This window comes from Pleurodeles waltl, chromosome 12 (genome assembly GCF_031143425.1).
Source record: "Pleurodeles waltl isolate 20211129_DDA chromosome 12, aPleWal1.hap1.20221129, whole genome shotgun sequence".
Lineage (NCBI taxonomy): Eukaryota > Metazoa > Chordata > Amphibia > Caudata > Salamandridae > Pleurodeles > Pleurodeles waltl.
In genome coordinates this window covers 557,225,584-557,241,800 of record NC_090451.1, presented here as the reverse complement: position 1 = coordinate 557,241,800, position 16,217 = coordinate 557,225,584, and positions in this window count along the sequence as shown.

Genomic DNA, 16,217 nt, shown 5'->3' with positions numbered 1-16,217 from the left:
TGTGTCACCTGTGTGTGGATTTGTCGTCCATAGGCTTGTAGGCCATGTCCCACGGATTGAGTAGTGTACCCCAAGTGCGCAGCGTAGTGCAGGGGGCTTCTGTGTCTGTCCGCTCCGCCAACTGTGTCGCCAATGCATGCACTCAATATGTCTTTATTTCCCCCCCCTTTTTTGGTGGTCTTTCTGTTCATGTGTGCATTAGCATCATCAGGCGGAGGAGAAGTGGCATCGGAGCACGAGGGAGCTGCATCTCACATGGCCATGGAGGGCCATGCAACCGACTCGGAGTACACCAGTGAGACGGAGGACGAGGGGAGCTCCACAGCGGGGACACGTGGTGACACCAGCGACACAGACACGTCCTCGGAAGGGAGCTCCCTTGTGGTGGCGGCAACATCCGTGCCCACCGCAACAACAGGTACAGCCGCCACCCAGCGCACCAGCTCCACCCTCCCAGCAGCCCCTCAGCCTTCGCCCCGTGCCCGCTCACCCAGGAAGGTGGGCATCTCCTTCGCCCCAGGAACCTCAGGCCCTGCCCCAGTTACCCCTGCTGCCCTCAGTGAGGAGGTCATTGACCTCCTGAGGATGCTATTGTTGGGCAGTCTACCCTTTTGAATGCCATCCAGGGTGTAGAGAGGGAGGTGCACCGGAGTAATGCATACCTGGAGGGCATTCATTCGGGTCAGGCTGCCCATCAGTGATCGTTCAACGCTCTGGCCTCAGCACTGATGGCAGCCATTGTCCCTTTCTCCTGCCTCCCACCTCCAACTTCCTCAACCCAGTCCCACTCCCCTGTACCTCTGCCTATCCCAGACACACCTACAGACCAGCCTGCACACACCTCAACACCCAAGGCAAGCTCATCCAGACATAAGCACCACACATCACACAAGCATTCACACAAGCAACATCCACATGCAGACATGCCAACAGCCACTGCCTCCTCTGTGTCCCCCTCCTCCTCGTCTCCCTCCCTGTGACGTCTCCACTCACACTTGCATGCACAACATCATCAGCCACTACGTCCATCACCAGCACACCCACCAGAACACTCCGCACACGTGCAGTCACCACCCCCACTACCATTTACACGTCCCCTGTGTCCTCTCCCAGTGTGTCTGTCACCCCCTCTTCCAAACCACACAAACGCAGGCAGCCACCCACCCAACAGCCATCCACCTCACGACAGCCTCCAGCACAGGCACCTGAACCGAAAGACACCAGACTTGACTCTCCTACAACCACATCCTCTTCTTCCACTCCCATATCCACTACACCTACCCTTCCCACTGCTCCTAAAAAGCTTTTCCTGTCCAAACTTAACCTCTTTCCATCACCTGACCCACCCCCTCCATCTCATAAGTCTCCAATCAGCACCTCAGCCACCACAAACCCTGGACCTACAAGGACAATAGTCCAAGGATTTTGGAGTCCACCACCTTCAAGGCCATCTACTTCGGCTAGCAGTAAAGAGACAGCCAGCCCCCCCCCCTGGAAAAAAAGCCAAGAAACCAAGTGGCCGGCGCGAGAGGCCAGAGACAGCTGTCCAAAGGCACTACCCTGGCACCGTCAGGAAGTGGGGTGCCACCTGGCACACCGAAAAAGGGAGGAAAGGGCCACAGAGGAGCAGGGAAGGGTGGCAAGGGCAGCACGCCCAACAAGTCCGGCAGCAGGCGAGCTGCCCAGGAGGGCCCCACCAGCCCCATTCCAGGTGTGAAGGAGGACACCCACGGGGCCGGGACGGCAGCACAGGAGGGCCCCGCAAGCGAGAAGACAGATGTGCACGAAGGGCCCGGCAGCCACATGTCAGGTGGCGAGTGAAATCCATTTCATGGCCGGATCTGGTGCCCTGGTGACACATGTCAAGCACCGCTGAACAGGGCACCGCCGTCTCAAGAACCGCTGAACAGGGCCCTTCAAGTCAAGCACCGCTGAACAGGGCACAGCCGTCTCAAGAACCGCTGAACAGGGCCCTTCAAGCCAAGCACCGCTGAACAGGGCACCGCCGTCTCAAGAACCGCTGAACAGGGCCCTTCAAGTCAAGCACCGCTGAACAGGGCACCGCCGTCTCAAGAACCGCTGAACAGGGCCCTTCAAGCCAAGCACCGCTGAACAGGGCACCGCCGTCTCAAGAACCGCTGAACAGGGCCATTCAAGTCAAGCACCGCTGAACAGGGCCCTTCAAGTCCAGCACCGCTGAACAGGGCCCTTCATCTCAAGCAACGCTCCGCTGGGCCCTTCATCTCAAGCACCGCTCCGCTGGGCCCTTCATCTCAAGCACCGCTCCGCTGGGCCCTTCATCTCAAGCACCGCTCTGCTGGGCACCGCCGTCTCTGCACCGCTCTGCTGGGCACCGCCGTCTCTGCACCGCTCCGCTGGGCCCTTCATCTCAAGCACCGCTCCGCTGGGCCCTTCATCTCAAGCAACGCTCCGCTGGGCCCTTCATCTCAAGCAACGCTCCGCTGGGCCCTTCATCTCAAGCACCGCTCCGCTGGGCCCTTCATCTCAAGCACCGCTCCGCTGGGCCCTTCATCTCAAGCACCGCTCCGCTGGGCCCTTCATCTCAAGCACCGCTCCGCTGGGCCCTTCCTCTCAAGCACCGCTCCGCTGGGCACCGCCGTCTTTGCACCGCTCCACTGGGCCCTTCATCTCAAGCACCGCTCCGCTGGGCCCTTCATCACAAGCAACGCTCCGCTGGGCCCTTCATCTCAAGCACCGCTCCGCTGGGCCCTTCATCTCAAGCACCGCTCCGCTGGGCACCTCCGTCTCTGCACCGCTCCGCTGGGCCCTTCATCTCAAGCACCGCTCCGCTGGGCCCTTCATCTCAAGCACCGCTCCGCTGGGCCCTTCCTCTCAATTACCGCTCCGCTGGGCACCGTCATCTCTGCACCGCTCCGCTGGGCCCTTCATCTCAAGCACCGCTCCGCTGGGCCCTTCATCTCAAGCACCGCTCCCCTGGGCCCTTCATCTCAAGCACCGCTCCGCTGGGCCCTTCCTCTCAAGCACCGCTCCGCTGGGCACCGCCGTCTCTGCACCGCTCCGCTGGGCCCTTCATCTCAAGCACCGCTCCGCTGAGCCCTTCATCTCAAGCAACGCTCCGCTGGGCCCTTCATCTCAAGCACCGCTCCGCTGGGCCCTTCCTCTCAAGCACCGCTCCGCTGGGCACCGCCGTCTCTGCACCGCTCCGCTGGGCCCTTCCTCTCAAGCACCGCTCCGCTGGGCCCTTCATCTCAAGCACCGCTCCACTGGGCCCTTCATCTCAAGCACCGCTCCGCTGGGCCCTTCCTCTCAAGCACCGCTCCGCTGGGCACCACCGTGTCACGCACCGCTGGCCCATTGGCAGAAGGGGCAGGCCCGCATCTGTGTCGGGCAGGGCTGCACGAAGCACTCTGGGCACCATGCCTCCTCCAGAACCAGTGGAGTCTGTAATCCACTTGTGAGACTGTGGCTTTGCACTCCCCAGGATGGCACAGTGGGCAATCCACCCACTGTAGAGACTTGTGAGACTGTGGCTTTGCACTCCCCAGGATTGAACAGTGGCCATGGAGGCCCCTCGTGGATCTGGCGTTGTGGACTCATCTGGCTGAGGTGCCCCCCCTTCCCCCTGAGGTGCCTGTAGTTTTGCTATCTGATGCCCCTGCAGTGTTCTCTCCAATGGATTCGGGTCTCCTGTGTGGGCTTTGCCCATGTGTTTAGGCCCATTGGCCTAGGAACAATGGCTGATACCCAATTTCGACCGGACAATTTACATATGTATATAGAGTTATAGATGTTTGACATATTTTTTTACTTAGCTGTACAATATAATTCAAATTTCATGGTCATTTCCTTTTGTCTTTGCATTCTTCTGGGGGGTTTGGGAGGGTAACTGTGATGTGTTGCTATGCATTGATGTGTGTGTTGTAGTGGGTGAGGGTGGGGGTGGGTGTGTCGCGTATGTGTGTGCCCGTAATTTTTTCCATCCCCCCTCCCCTGTGTCGTAGGTGCAGTACTCACCGGTGTCTTCTGCGCCGGCGTTCGTGCTCCTGGTAGAGGAGCAGGAAGACAATAGCTGGTAGGATGTGTAGTTCGGGTTCCATGCTGTTCAGATTCCTGTTCAGATTCCTCGTGGAGTGTGTAGAGGTGAGTGTTTTCCGTTCGTGATGTCTGTTTCCGCCTTGTTGTTATCGGCGGGGCTACCGCCCCGGAAAAGGTGGCGGATTGGTGGGTTGTGATAGGGTGGGCGGTACTTTGTCTCCCGCCTGTCTGTTGGCGGTGACCGCCGTGCTGTTTGTTTGTGCCGCCGTGGAGGTCGGAGTGTTAAAGTGGCGATCTCTGTTGGTGGTTTCCGCCAGGGTCAGAATTCCATTTTTTTTACTGTTGCGGGTTGGCTGCCGCTTTAACACCGACCGCCAGGGTTGGAATAACCCCCACAATCCGTATGTCAATTGGGAAACCAGGACTATTTCCATGTCCTCACAGTTTTGTCATGAAAATTGTTTTGCATCAGACACGTACTGGTCACCCAAGAAGTTGATGCCTACTGAACTTACTACAGGTTGATCTATCAATACAGTCCAAGGAGTCCCCTATCACTATCTAGAATTTCAGGATGTATCCAAACCTGTTTTACTCCCACATCAGGATTATGACTGTACAATTCCCTTGGAACCTGGGGCAATCGTTCCCTTTGGGAGAATGTATTCTCGTAGCTGCTGTTTGAAAGCACCTGGAACATGGGTCTAATCAAAGGGACTGGGACTCCTTTAAGATAACAAGCCAAGTTTGCAGCCAAGGCGTTACACGCCCCATGCAAGGACAGCTGTTTACAAATCATCGGATGGCTGACTGAAGTCTCGCATTCACTCCCCCTAAGAAAGACCTTTTTCATGCCATTAATGCATTTGTATGAGAAGGGAAGCTCCCACACCTCATTGATGTAACTATCTCCCAGCTTTTCATATCTGCCTACCGGAATGTGTTTTAAACAGGAGGTGAATTGTAGTGTGGAAATAGGCAGATTAATAACCCCATGTATTAACCACTCAGCTGATGGTATTTTGGCCACAGTAAAAGGCAACTTTTGTAATTTCTCGATGTTAAGCATGACATAAGTACCTTCCTTCTTAGCCATTAGTAGTTGTTGTCGCATTAGATTAAAAGATGAAAATATCTCCCTTGCTCTGACGTGCTGCCATGGAATGAGACCCGCCTTCAATGTTAGAAGCGTCCAACCCAACTGCATAATGGACCTGATCTGACTTTGTCCATGGTGTAAGGAAGACATATCGGATTGTATAATGTCTATAGCAGAAGAGACAATATTATTAATGGTATATATCCGATCGGACAAAGTGTTAATCCCATTATCCACAAGAGCTAATGCCTTTTTTTACTTTTCCTGGTCTATTTGCCTTAACCGGGCAGCAGCATTTGTTGGGAAAGTTTCCAAATCTCATTGTATACAGCATATAAAAAACGCTTCTTAAGTGGGGTTCTAGGACCTGACAAGAAATCTTGTAAGTCAGTGGAGTTTGACAGGAGATTGAGATGTTCTCTAACCGCGTTCAGTGAGGATGATTTTAGCCACTGTTGACATAATTTTCCCACACTATATGTTGTAATTATGTCTGCATGCTCTGGTGATATATAGCGAGGGTCTGGCCTACCCGTCCTAAAACCCCCGAGGAGTTCAAAAAACGTTGATGACACCCATTGGTATCTATTGGCCACAATAACCACCCGCCAGGATGTGTCAGCGAAGCATTAAACCTACCATTCTGGACCCACTCATCGAGCTCATCTTCAGTTGCATTCGTATATTTTTGCCATTTGTAAAATTTTGCCGGGTCAGGTATACTGGGCATGTTTAATTCCTTGATTGTTGTTAAGCCTAAACAACTTGTTCATTGCACTGTTTCATTTAAAAAGATAATTTGTACAGGAATGAGGCATACTCTAAACACTGTTTCTTTTCCCTTAATTTGCCAATTTTTTGTTCCCAGACACTTTTCAGATCAATTGATTTGGACCAATATTCATAGCCTTCTATCGATAAACGGGAAACAAAGGATTCCGAAAATATAAATTTCGTATTGGTCAATAACATGTGTATATCCTTAGTAGGTGGTACCTTAAAATAATATGACTTAGCATTGTTTTGATTGTGCCCAGAAAAATATGCAAACGTTTCAGAATATGCTTTGGAACTCCCTTGCGGGGGAGATGGGCAATGTTCCCATTGCGTGTAATTAAATACAGTTTTGGGACTTCTCGCTCTATGTATGAAATGGTGCCCATAATAATTATAGCAAAACATAACACCATCATTTTCTTTAAATTGGTAAACATCTTCGTTTTCAAAGACAGTATAATATTGCAATTCAGTCATCATAGAATCAACTGTTTTTACATCCCAATCATCAGAAACAATGCCTGGTATCACTATATCATTCATTGATAATTTGAACAGATACAGTATTTGAATGACTTCCGTGGGACCATATATATCAAACATTACTTTGTCCCAAACAATCCGATCAGGAATTGGCACTGCGGAAATGTTCACAAAGGATAAGTCTCTTCGGACTTTATGTGAAGAAAAATGTGGTTTCAAAACCTCTTCCACCAGTTCAACTGTTGATCTTTCAGGTAATAATGACCATGTATTAACAAGAAAAAGGTAATGACAAAGCCAATCCAAAGTAGAAAGGCTAGGACAGTCAAAGAGAGCCATAGATAAAATCATGGAAGAATAAAATACATTTCTTTAAGCTAGTTTGTTAGCCTACGTGTACTTGACAAATCAGCTGTCGAAGAGGCGAATGAGTCTGCAAAATCATCATTGAAGTCGGCAAAATAACCAGAGGCAGTTCGTGCAAATGGCGGAGCCGTTGTTAGTGGTGGAGTAGGTGTTTCCTGCGGTGGCACACTATAGACAGCACCATCCGTTTGACTTGGTCAAATGTTTCTAAATTAGTTGACATTAGTGGAACTAATGCAAGATCATCTTCCACCCTCCCCATGCTCGGAGAGGTATTGGTGTTGGTGTAAACCACTTTTAGAGGAACGTCTTCACCAGTAGTGAGAGGGATTCGGGAACTACTGGATGTTCCTCTTGGTCGGCTGTGCAGGTTCGGCCACATGGTGTAGTTTGACATTGTCAATAGAGACAAAACGATTTTCTTTGGCACCTGCCAATGCTGGTAGAATAACAGTTCTGGTACCGTGTATCCCTAGTACAGGGACTGGTGCTCGATATGAAGGCCCAAATTTATTTTTCACTGCGATTTTTTCACGTACAAGATCCCCAACTCTGGGAATACAGCCGGTAGATGTTACTGGCACATCCTTAATTCCTGTGGAGGCGGCACTTTTGGAAGAATTATCATCATGGAACTGTTGCAATTCCTGTAAAACAGTGACACGTCCATTTATGTCAAAAGGTGTTTCTGCTGCCTCCACGCCAGGACTATCAAGATGCGGAACATACATTTGAGTTCCGAACAGGCACTCATATGAAGTACAACCCCCCAGGGACCTTCTAGGCAGGTTATTTAGGGCCAGATGTATGAAAGCATTTTGCATTCGCAAATGGTGCGTATGCCCGTTTGCGAATGCAAAATGCCATTTCAGAATGTATGAAATACATTCTGAACGCAATTTTAAGGAATCGCTAAAATAGCGATTCCATAAAATTGCGACCCTGTTTAGAGAGTCGCAAATTGCGACTCTCTAAATTAGAAATCGCAAATAAGGATTCCTTATTTGCGATTCCTTCGCACATGTAAGAAGCAATTCCTAAATGCGATTTTGGCATTTAGGAATCGCTAATTACCACCAAGTTGAACTTGGTGGTAACCATGTGCAAAATTTAAAAATGCATTTAAAATGCATTTTTAAATTGTACATGTAAAGCACACATGCCCTTTTGGCATGTGTGCACCTTACATGTCCCCAATTTTTTTTATGGGGTGCAGCAATGGGGGCCTCAGGCCCCCAGCACCCTGGGGTTTTGCATTTCCCAAATTGCGATTTCAGGTTCAGAAATCGAAATATTGGAAATGCAAAAAAGTCGCAGATATGGGCCAACAGGCCCATAGCTGCGAATGGGGCCTGTACCGCAATTTGCGATTCGATAATAGCATTTGCGATTTTTAAGAAATCGCTATTACCGATTCGCAAATGTGAAACATGGCACTTTGCGAGTCGGAAATAGCGATTTCTTAAAAGTCGCTATTTCCGATTCGCAAATGGCCTTTATGATACATCTGACCCTTAGTGCTCTCTGGACTCCATACAGGGGATTAAGCCAACTACGACCCGTACCTAAGACTCTGACTGTTAAGGATTGCTTTAAATCACGGTTTAATAGCTCCACAACACTATTTCCCTCGGGATGAAATGGAGACAAGTACTGGAGTTGTACCCCCACAAAGCCATGGCGTCCCTGAATGCCCTTGAGGCGAAAGCAGGGCCCTGGTCCGAATGGAAAGCCGCAACTGCATATGTTACGATAAAGATTTGCAAATCTTTAATAACAGTCCGAGCGTCAGCCGAGCGTGGTGGCCACACCCATACAAATCTGGAGCATGAATCCATAGTGACTAAAATATATTTGTATGCACTATCAGGTGTTAAGGGACTGCAGTGGTCCAAGTACGCACATTGTAATGGTTTGTTTGAAATTAAGAGGGGTGTCTGCGGTGGGCGTTTGGCAGTGGAAACTATGATTTGTTGACAGATGTCACAACAAAGGACATAGGGCCAGATGTAGGAAAGCTTTAGCGACTCGCAAACGGCGAAAAACGCTGTTTGCGAGTCGCTAAAGCCCATCTGGTATGTAGAAATGCATGTGCATTTCTGATTCGCAAATAGGAAGGGGTGTTCCCTTCCTATTTGCGAATCGCACTGGTATGCAATTCCATTTGCGACCGCGAAAGCGGTCGCAAATGGACTTGCAGTTACCATCCACTTGAAGTGGGCGGTAACCCAGTCGCAAACGGGAAGGGGTCCCCATGGGACCCCTTCCCCTTTGTGTCTGGCCTAAAAAATAATTTTTCAGAGCAGGCAGTGGTCCAGTGGACCACTACCTGCCCTGAAAAATACCGAAACAAAAGGTTTCTGTTTATTTTTCAAAGTGCAGCTCGTTTTCCTTCAAGGAAAACGGGTTGCACTTTGAAAAAAAAAAACTGCTTTATTTAAAAGCAGTCACGGACATGAAGGTCTGATGTTCCCAGCAGGCCTCCATGTCCGTGAGTGCCCTGAATCGCTATGGGGTCGCAAATTGCGACCCACCTCATTATTATTAATGAGGTGGGTCTTTGCGACCCCATAGCGACTCGCAGAAGGTGTCTGAGACACCTTTCTGCATCCCAAATTGCGACTTGCAATTTGCGAGTCGCAGGGACTCGCAAATTGCAAGTCGCAATTTGGGACTTTGCTACATCTGGCCCATACTGCTTAGTCTCTTTTTAGAGACCTGGCCACCAATAACAGGCCTGCAAAATCGAAATTGTAGCCGCCACACCAGCATGGGCAGATGCCACCCCCTCATGCGCTGCTTTAATCAATTGTGATCTTATGTCTTTGTTAGGGATGTCTCGTACACCTACGCCTGGTATCTTAACCTCAGCGTTCAGCATACCTCCCGTACGATAGAGATATTTGTTAGGAAATCCTTTAGGATAGGGCGTACCATCAGCCGTAGCTGTCATGGCAGCCCAGAGGTCTGCGTCTGGATTTGAACTCAAACAAGTCACTGCAGCTACAGAGGCCACAGACACTGCTGACTTTGCAGCTTCATCAGCCAGTGTATTTCTAGCAACGTGTATTCCAATGCGCTGGTGTCCAAGTGTGTGTACAACATGGACATTCGGTAGCGTCTCCTTCAGGTCAGCTACTTTACCCCACAGTAGTCTGTGATTAATGGTGTTGCCTTTGCAATCTCTGAACCCATTCTGGCACCAATAATTCAGGTATTCATTAAAGGACTGGACACAGTAATATGAATCACAAACAATTGGCGTAGGCTGTGCAGGATCCGTCTGTTCTAGTGCCATCAGCAGAGCTTTCAGCTCAGCCAATTGTGCTGTACAATCCTCTAGGGTCTGTGTAAAGGTATGTAGAGGACAAAATGTATCCCCTTCCATACAGCCACTTAAGACTGCGCAAGCAGCAGAATATTGATGTTTAGTTCCAATTGGAGGTTGTGCAGAGCCATCGGTGTACATGACTCTATGATACTTATCAATAGGCAAAGTATTTGCTGGAACTGGATATTCTATTTTATATTGTAGAAATTCCTGAGTTTGTAGCTTTGGGTCAAAAATGTAGTCTACATCAGTGGCTGTCAGAGATGTAGCCCATTGTATCCAACGTGGATGTAATGCTTTTGCGTTTGGAATGCTAGCTTTTGTGACAGCCTCTAGGGCTGGGATTGGAGAAACGACAATAATGCGTTTTTCTTGGGCAATAGGTCTTTCTTTAATGACCGCCATCTGTACAGCAGTGAGAATTTTCTCTGTGGGAGCAAAGCGTTGTTCAACAGCTGAATACAAATGCGATGTGTATGCTATCGAGACTGTCTCATCTTCATTAAACGTCACATAGGTGAAACCGATGGCCCCAGCTATTACTCTGATGACCAAATGTGTTTTGTTGTCCCTTGTGTGTAAATGTTGTGCTGCAAGCATGTCTGTCTGCAACTCTCGGAGAATGCGTGTATGTTCAATTGTCCTGAATTTACTTGAAAAATCGGGGCGTATTAAGTCATATAAAGGTTTTATGCGTGTAGAATAATCTGGAATGTAGGTTCTGTCAAAATTTGGGAAACCCAACAATGATTGGAGTTTTTTAGTCGTATTCGGTGGTTGTAACTGTGCGCACTTCTCTAAGAATTGTGGCGCTAGGCTCTTCCCTTCACTTGACAGGCCATATCCTAGGAACAGGACGCTGAGGAAGGCTATTTTTGTTTTTTTTTAAAGTTAAATTTGTAGCTATATTTGGCAAACCCTACAACAATGCGGGCTACCCGTCGTAAATGTTGTAGTAGTTCACCATCCGTGAGATATATACCATCTACATAGGACAATGCTTCAGGGTCAATCTCATGTAATATAGCAGTGACACAAGCTGCGAACAGTCCTGGGTTGTTCTTATACCCCTGAGGTAAACAACAGAATTTTTTCTGGGAGCCTAGTGTGCTGAAACTTGTTAAGTCTCTACTCTCAGGCACTATATTCGGGCAGAAAAACCCATTGGAAATGTCTAGTGTTGTTTTGTATTTTTTACGCACTATGTTGCTCATTAGTGCTGTGCTATGCGAATTTTGGATGTCTGTAGTATAAGACTATTCTATATGAATGGCCTGGTTTAGCTACGGGAATAATGGGTTATTCATTGGCGAGACACATGGTTCAATCACACCCTGGTACTCTAATTGTGTTAGTATTTCTCTCACTGGTGCTTTTGCTCATGTTTTATAGTATACTGCGGTTGTGGCTGAGGTTTCGTTTTTAATTGGGATTACATGGTAGGGGGATTCTTTATCCAATCCCATGTGATTTCTGTATAATGCAGGTGCTTGTGCCAAAGCCAATACAATAGAATAGGATTCAGCGAGTTCCTATGGAACAAGGGGTGAGAAAGAAGGCTTAGTGACATCTTCTCCATACGGGCAGGTATGGGCAAAGTCAGGCGGTCAATCTTGTTCGGCCAACAAGACATCATATACTTTTACTATGGGATCCCAAAAGATTGCATCTATTGTGCGTTCAATGTCTCCTTCTAACTGTAGCATTACTTTGTACACCCTATCAGGCGTGGAGACACGCATGTCTGCTGTTTCTACTTGTATAAAGTCATCAGTTGCTTTCACCTCCAGATGCTCTAGAAGATTCAGGCGAACTATTGTGACCTCTGCTGCGCTGTCTAGCAAGGCTAGAGCCCAATTCTTGTTCTTTAAGAGGACCCTCTTCCTGTGTGGCATGTCGGACTGCGACAGCTGACTCTTTTTTCTTTCTAAATTGTTGTTTTTGTTAGGCGGGTTTCTCTTCCTTTTTAACAGAAACCTCTGTTGAGTGTTGTGATTCCTGTCTCGGTTTCACGTACTCTGTTCTTCGCTCTGATCACCCACCTCTCTCATTTCTTTTTCCGATGAGTCCTGAAAGGAACGAGATTGGCGTGTATCAGTATATTGATATCTATCAGGCGTTTTTATATTATCTCTGTTTCTGAGATTATACTTATTTTGTCTCCATATGCGGAGATTCTCCCATCTCTTTCTTAGGAGTTTGTTGCTTTTTATCCCTGCGTTTCTTATTGCCCTCAGGTGCTTGCTTGGGGGTATCTTTGTTTGATTTACCCTGAAATGTAGGTTTTTGTGGTCTGGCCCCTAAGCAATCTCGACCAATACTTGAATAGGTCTCTGCTATTATTTTAGGCAGCTCTCGTCCTTGATCCTGCTGTGGAACATCACGAAGCCGCATGCGCACTGCAAGTGCGACTGCTTCCCCTTTAAGGTTACTTAAAATGATTGAGGATACCATGGCAAAATTGCCCATCAATTGCATCCCCAAATCTAGGGCCGGGGCAGCCCCATATTCATCTTGAATTTGTTTCAACACTTCTGGTAAATTGGCAAGTGTCTATGTACCGTGTGCGGTTGTGTAGAGTGCAGCAAATACTGTGCCCCAAGTATTACTGTTTTCTACTGTAGGGACCATCCTAAAGGGCAAGCACATCATTAATATTCTATGTTTATCCTGAGGTCCCGTATGGGGAAACACTGCCTCCAGCGTATTAATTTTCTAATTTTCTGTGCTAACCAAAACGGAGTTTCCTCTTATTTGGTGGGTACTTTACCCATAATCGAATGTACAGACGCAGGATTTATACCTGGCGTTACTGCATGTGGATGTGCTGGAGCAGCACGTGCTGGGTTTGTATTTAGTGTTTGCATCACAAATTGTACTAATCGTCTTTATATTGCTATTAATTCAATATATAAGCAACAAACCTCAGCTACTGCTAAATTTAATTTTCAACCGCAGAATGTGGTGTATAGGTGGCCAATAAAGGCCAGGTAGGACCGTCATTACTTAGTGGACCTAACCTTACTGGTAATATTGTGTGGGGTAGGGTGCCATGAAGCCAATTATCATGTTCTTGATAAGATAGAGGTATCTCTAAATATGTGTATGCTCTGTAATGTCCAGGCACATTCGCAGGTGTATATAGATGAAATGTATTTGTGTTCCCATCAACTGCTGGAAATGTGACACAAGAGTAAAAAAGTTGTGTTCTATAAGCTGCATGGGCATCCACCATGAATTTGACTGGACCTCCCTGGGCTGTTAGGCCATTTGCTAATGTGCTGTTAGAGGTGGTCTCATATTGACAGCTATTTGTACCTGTTGGGGATTCGCCATGATAGTAACGCTATGAGTTCAGAGAAGGCACACCAAAATGGGGTTTCCTTTTAAAGTTCAAGCTTGAACAACCGCCAGTTATAGTCGGATTACCTACACAGCTGTGGTGGAAATCCTCAGCACCACGGATGTCTCTGCATACAGCATTGAGGTGTCATTATATATAATGAGACAGAGATACTCCGGAGGACCCGAAAATTAGAGCCTGACCAATCGTTGGTGGCGCCATGTCACGTAGGCTCTCATTATTCTAATGAGACTACTGGATTTTGAGCAGCAAGATCGTCCACGGTGTGGGAGACTGAGTCTGACCCACTGTGGGTGACACCTGTCACCCTAAATCCGGGTTTTGCTCCGGCTAACTAACAGTGCCTCATCTCTACTAAAAGATAGGGATGATTGGGCAGCCGAGCGCATGACACATTAGTCTTCTCAGGGATGTCGTGGTCACTCAGGTCGCATCCAGTTCTCTCATTCACAATTCGGTCCCATATACAAATGACAATAAGAAGCAGTATAAGTTTTAATGATTGTTTTAATAAAACAACTGCATTTTAGATAGCAAAGCGTGAGCAGCAATAACCAGGACTACACAACATGACAATATTAAAATGGTGACGAAGAGAGTGAAGCATGAGAATAACGCTATCATAACGTCACTAGGATTTATGGACTATTTCCTATCTAAGTCATATTTAAGCTCTAATTCTGGCTTTCAGGCTCCCCCAGGAGGACATCGACCCCCATAGCTGAGCAAAGGCCTGTAGTCTACGTTAGCATCTGCAGCGAAGCATTCAGCGGTCAGCATACAGTCGTGGTTCCCTGGCTAGAATCTCCCTCTTAACGTATAATGGGACTAGGAAGTTTTTTTATAATAACACAGCTGATGTTCTAAGAAAATGTCCCTACGTAAGAATGAGGATTTTCTATGAATGTTGGAGACTAAACTTCTACCACGTTCACCGGCAATGTACCAAACTGTAGTCTTGACTAAAGCACAAAGTGATCAAGAATGTCTTGTATGAGAACACAGTGCTGGGCTAAGCAAAAACAGTTAGGTAGATGAAAATAAAACAAGACAGTGAAACTGGTTATTGTAAAAATAACAATGCGAAGCCGAATAAAATATATCTAGCTACACAACACTACAGCTGCTGCCACCTCACAGACAGGGTTCTGCCCTCCTGGGGTCTGAGCAACTCAGTCCCAGGAAGGCAGAACATAGCATTTCCTCTGAGAGTAGGGTGTTACACCCTCTCCCTTTGGAAATAGGTGTTACAGGATGGGGAGTGGTAGCCTCCCCCAGCCTCTGGAAATACTTTGAAGGGCACAGATGGTGCCCTCCTTGCATAAGCCAGTCTACACTGGTGCAGGGGCCCCTTGTCCCCTGCTGTGGTGTGAAACTGAACAAAGGAAAGGGGAGTGACCACTCCCCTGTTTATCACCACTCTAGGGGTAGTGCCCAGCTCCTCCAGTGTGTCCCAGACTTCAGCCATCTTGATTTGCAAGGTGTGGGGGCATTCTGGAGGGCTCTGAGTGGCCAGTGCCAGCAGGTGACATCCGAGACCCCTCCTGATAGGCCCATACCTGATAAGGTAGCCAATCCCCCTCTCAGGGCTATTTAGGGTCTCTCCTTTGGGTTCTCTTCAGATTCTGCTTGCAAGTTTCCTTCAGAAATCCTCTGCAACTACTATTCATCTTCTGACCTCGGATCAACCGCACCTGCTCCAGGAACTGCTGTAACAGCAACAAAGTATCCACAAGGGATACTTTTCCTCTGCAATGTCAGCTCCAGCCAGCAACTGCAACACTTTCCACGGTGTGCACGCTCCGAGGACTCCCTGTCTTCATCCTACACCAGAAGGACCGAAGAAATCTCCCGTAGGGTGACAGAGTCACACCCCTGCTCATGCAGGCAGCTTCCAAGTCGACGACCGGTACCTTTGGACTCCTCTCACAGTGAGAAGTGTGCTCCTAAGGACACAGAGGGTGGACCCCATCGACATAGACTGTCCTGAGGTCCTGCTGATGCAATTTGGAGGAGGTAAGACCTTGCCTTCCCTGAAAGCGACAGTACTGTGTACTGCGTCTTCTTCACCGCCTGAGGCCTCTGTGCACTATTTGCAAAATTCCTTTGTGCACAGCCTGGCCCAGGTCCCCAGCACTCCATCCTGCGATGCTCAACTAGCTGAATTGTTCTCTGGCGGGCGTGGGACCTTCCTTTGTGGTGCTGCATCAACCGCATTTTGCACCTCCTTTGTCCCCATGTCCTGGGACTCCTGTGGGTGCTGCCTGACATCCTGAGGGCTCTCTGAAGTGCTGAGAGTCCCCTCTTCCTCCTCACACAGAGTTGAGGCCCCCAGGTCCATCCTGGGTCCAGCCAGGCCATTTTGACACAAAATGCATATTTGTTGTAACCAAGGCTTGTTGGCGACTTCTAACACGAAATCACATCTGCATCCGTCTTCACATTGTGGGACATCTTTTGCATCATGCAGGAACCCACTGCCATCTTCCTAGGGTGCATTCCTGCAGTCTTCAACTAACTGGGGACTCTTCTTTTGCACCCTCTTCTGAATTGGCAGGGGCTCCTGTCCTTCCTGGAACTTCTTTTGACATCTGGACTTGGTCCCCTTCTTTTATAGGTCTTTAGGTCAAGGAATCCAGCAGTTGTTGTTTGCAGACTTGGTTGGTTATTGCAATAACCCATTTCACGAGGTGTAGTGTGTCCTAAGGAAACTTGCAGTACTTTACTCCTGCTTTTCTGGGCTCTGGGGTGGGGTAATTTAATTACTTTTACTGTATTCT